A 5,000-nucleotide genomic window follows, 5' to 3' on the forward strand; every position below is an offset into this window, starting at 1 on the left:
CGTGAGTGCTGGTGTAAACCAAGCGTCCTCTGCAGCTGGCTCTGAGGCGTCTGTGGTTATAGGCACTCACCCGGTGATGCAGGCGGTGAAATCCCGGCTCCATAGGACCACCTGTCGGATGGCTTTGCCCTGCAAGGCGCTCACTCTGCCTCCAGCTGACAGTGCGAGGCCTGGTGCGATGACCCAGCTGACCCACCATCTTGGCTCCTCCTGAGCGCTCTGCAGAAACAAACACCAGCGTCTCTTCAGCTCTGGCCGAGCTCTATGTGTCCAATCGGTTTCATGCTTTAAGCTTTTCATTTTGGGGACTTTTTCCATTTTATTTGCGCTTTATTCTGCTTTTTTATTTCTATTTTTATATTTTTTGTGTCTTCATTTTGGATGAATGTGATCAGGATGTCAGCTTGGACTCAAACCAGTGTTATTTAGTATAATTAAGATACTGTTGTAGTTGTTATTAATATTTTCCAATAATGTTGTTTTAATTTTTATTTTGTTTACAAAATAAAATAAAAAAAAAAAAAAAAATTGTGTTTTTTTTTTAAATAAGGATATATAAATAAAAAATTTAAAGAAATAAATACAAATTATATAAACAAATAACAAACTAAAATAAATGAGTACAAATAAAATAATATAATACAATTTAAAAGCATAAACAGAAATAAACGAGACAAAAAAAATTAAATAAAAAATAAATAATTCTAATAAATAAATACAAACAATATAAACAAATAATACAATTAATAAAATAAAATAAAATAAAAATAAAGAATTCAAATAAAGAAATTAATCATTTAAATAAGGAAAAAATATGTTTTTAAATATGGCTATACTGTTTTTATAACTATTATTATTACTAAATTTTAGTTTTAGTTATTTTATTACATCAAGAAGTACAATGGGAAATGGCAACTAGCAAAAAAAAAAAATAATAATAATAATAATAATAATTCCAGCCAGGTTTCAGGCCCCATCATAGCACAGAACCTGTACTTATTTAAAATTACAAATGACTTGTTTCTTGCGTCAGACCAAGGCTGCATTTCATTACTAGTTTTACTCGATCTTAGTGTTGTGTTCGACACTATAGATCATGACATAGTTATAGATCGATTACAAGACCATACAGGTATTAAAGTGCAGGCTTTAAGATAGTTTAAATCCTTCCTGTCCGACCGTTACCACTTTGTTTATTTAAATAGGGAGTACTCCTCATTTACGCCAGTAAGTTGGAAGTGGCCACAAAGGATCTGTCCTAGGACCTCTGCTGTTTTCAATATACATGTTTGCCCGTGATAATATTATTGAAAAACGGATTAGTTTCCACTGTTTGCTGATGATACTCAACTATATAGCTCCTGAACCAGATGAACGCTAAAATTATCATATCACAAAGCTAACAGTGTGTGTTAAATATGTAAAAGATTGGATGACCATTACAGTGTTATATTAGACAGCAACAGCATTTTTCCATCTTAGAAATATCGCCAAGCTACAGAACATGTTACCTGTTTCTGATGCATTCTTGACCTCTAGACTGCACTATTGTAATGCACTGCATACTGTACTAGAGTCCTTACCAGGTCAACATCATATGACCCCTTTAAGCACGCAAGATAACAGTGGACTATGCTTTTCACTTTATTATAATAACCCTGACTCAATATGACTCCAGATGTGAGTGTGGAGTGTGATATAAAGCACACTTACGGCCCAGGTGTACAGCTCCTTCTCGACTGTCACCACAGCGAAGTGTGTTTCTCCAGCGCAGACGTGCTGAGCGATGCTGCCGCCCTTAAACATGTCCAGCTTCTGAGGAGTGAACTTCCCCCCCGCCCCAAAATACACCTCCGCTCCCGAGCGTTGTACGTCACCACCGCCACCCGACCGTCTCCGTCACCGGGGGGGTGCTTCAACCTCAAAACGTAACCAACAAACCACACTGCTCAGAACAAACTCCTGACACACTTTACAGACGGCGGTGGAAACCACCACCAGACCTACCTGGGTTTCTTGATGTCCGAATTAAGTGCCGCCACCCTCTCCTCCAGGCACACAAAAAAAAAAAACAAAAAAAACAAAACAAACACAAGCGTCGCTTCACTGCATCATCATCATCCCTTATAAGCAGAACTCAAGCTGAAGAGTGTCATTTATGCACCAAAATAAAAAACAAGCAAAGAAAACGGAATAAAATAAATAAATAATATTCATAGTTATAATTACAGTAAAAAAATACTAATAATATAGACAAACAATAAAGTAAAATAAACAAAGAAATAAGAAGAAACTAGAGAATAAAATCAAAAGAAATACAATTAAAATAAATAGCCAAAATTAAAATACATAAATTGAATTAAAATAAGAGAATAAAAATAAAATTAAAAGAAAAAAAATATTAAAATAAAAAATAAAAATATAAGCAAGAATCAAAACTAAATGTAATTAAAGAAAAATAAATGAAATACAATTTATAATCTGAACACTGGGTCCTAAAAAACAGCAAGTATTTTTGTCTTTTGATTCATAAGTTCAAACTCATATAAACAAATAAAATGAATAGTTAATAAAGAAATAATCTATATAGTATAGTATATATAAACAATAACAATTAAGTAAATAAATTTGATGAAAAATACAGAAAACTTAAATGCATAAAACAAAAACCAAATACAATCAAATAAGATAAAATTAAATAAAATTAAAATAATTATAGTAAATAAATACTAATAATATAAAACAAATATAAGTAATAAAGAAATAAAAATCAAAAGAAAGAAATTAATACAATTAAAATAAACAGCAAGAATTAAGTACATAAATATAATTAAAATAAGGAATAAAATAAAAATCTATAAAGAAACCATATTAAAATAAAAATAAAGAAAAATAAAAACAAAATGTAATTAAATAAATAATTTAATTAAATTAAGTTAATAATGAAATGGTCCTAAAAACAGGAATTGTTTTTGTCTTTTGATTTGCGGGTTCACTCACACTCTCACTCGAGAGATGACGGGCTGCTCCAGAATCTGCTCCGCCGTCGGCCTTTTCTCAGGATCCTTGATCATCGACACACACGAGCGTCACTATAACATCATCACAGACATGACTGACAGGCCCAGTGAGCCGTAACGCAGCGTTACCTGATCTAAACACTCGTACACCAGCTTGATGAGGTCAGACGTATAGATCTCCGAGTTGATCTCCATGGTCCAGTTGCCCTGGACGATCTTCACACACAGGTTCAGAGGATTCTGGGAAGCACATCATCGTCATCATCATGTCTCTGAGTAGATCTCAGTCTAATGAATGATTGTTTTGTGAAATTCAACGTGAGATAACGAGATGCTTACGGTGGCATCGAAGGTCCTGGTGAGGGTCGCATCTCAAATAAGACACAGCCCATGGCCCAGATTGTCTGATTTAAAGTTGTACTTCACTCCTTGGCACAGTTCAGGAGACATGTAGTACGGAGTACCAAAACACTGTACAAAAAAAAACAACAAAATAAACAAATAACAAACTAACAACCAAACTAAGACGAAGGAGAAGATACAACATCTACTACAATAAAGAAGATCACAATCCAAAAAAAAAAAAACAAAGCAACAATAAATAAATAAATTAATAAAATGGAAATTAATATACCTTTGAGAATTATAGGAATGATAAGAAATCCTCTGAAGCAAAGCGTCTATATGCATAACACAACCCAAGGGGAAAAGATGCTCTAATCCACCAATTCCCAAGCCAAACCCCACTGAGAGAAAAATATTTACTTTATTTTACTTTTACTATTTTAATTTTAATATTTCCATCATTTTAGAACACACTCATGTTCAGCGTTCTCTGATGTTGGTTAACAGTCACTTAGGATGCACGTAAACTACATTTCAAGTGTTTTGTTTTTAATGCTTCCATTTGAAAACTATTGATTTATTTTATTTATTTATTTATTATTGTTTTGTTTTTTAAAGCTTTTTAACCCCAGTTTGAGAAGCCCAAACAAACAAATTGATTTATTTATTAGGGCTTCCCAGACTGGGATAAAAAAGCTAAAAAAGATTAATAAAATCTAAAAATGTCACATATTATTAAAATAAATAAATAAATAAATAAAAAATTATTAAAAAAACAAAAAAAAAAAATGTATATATAATAATTATATATATATATATATATTAAACTATAACTTAATTCGTTTTTAGCTTTTTAATCCCAGTTTGGGAAAGAGGGAGCCTAATTAACAAACACACACACACAAAAAAAAATATATTGTAAATTTTTTTTTATTTATTATTTTTTTAATATGTTAATTTTTTTATTATTATTTTTATTTTAATTATTTAAATAAACATTATTAAAAACTTTAATCTTATCCCAATCCCAGTCAGGAAGCCCTAATAAATAAATCAATTAACTGACTAAAATAAAAATAAATAAAAAAATTTAATGAAAAATAATATTTTTACTTATTATTATATTTAAAATTGTAATGTTTTCCTGACATAACTCATTTTCAGCTTTTTAACCCAAGTTTGGGTAACTTTAACAACGGCAAGCAATATTTCATATCCATATTATTATATATTTGATAAATCAGTGTAATAAGTAGGATTGATGTTCAGACAGATGGTCATTATAATAAAACAGATCTGTTCAGGGTGATAAAGAGTCCTGGGTTTATTTTGTGATGCTGAGTGATGATGATATTACCCTTCACACAGTCTCACGATGTGAGTGCAGAGATGCTTTACACACGCATAAAGACGCTAAACCAGCTGACACTGACTAATAAACCAGCAGGATTGACTCACGGTTTCAGCCATCGAAGACTCGGAGTCCAGCTTCTTGGCCAGCCCATAATCCCCCAGCTTGATCAGGTTGGTTTTGGTAAGGAAGATGTTCAGTGTTTTGATGTCCCTTCAAGGCAAACACACAGCATTCACAGTGTTTGGAAGCGGCGCTGCTTTATTCATAATCAGCTGCTCAGA

At 32.1% G+C, this 5,000-nt stretch overlaps 1 pseudogene; it reads right to left on the bottom strand.

Annotated features, from left to right (window-relative positions):
• Positions 1–2,929: 2,929 nt before the first annotated feature.
• Positions 2,930–5,000, bottom strand: part of LOC122134352 — an 11,670-nt pseudogene continuing 9,599 nt past the window's right edge.

Source organism: Cyprinus carpio, chromosome A17 (genome assembly GCF_018340385.1).
Source record: "Cyprinus carpio isolate SPL01 chromosome A17, ASM1834038v1, whole genome shotgun sequence".
Taxonomy (NCBI): domain Eukaryota; kingdom Metazoa; phylum Chordata; class Actinopteri; order Cypriniformes; family Cyprinidae; genus Cyprinus; species Cyprinus carpio.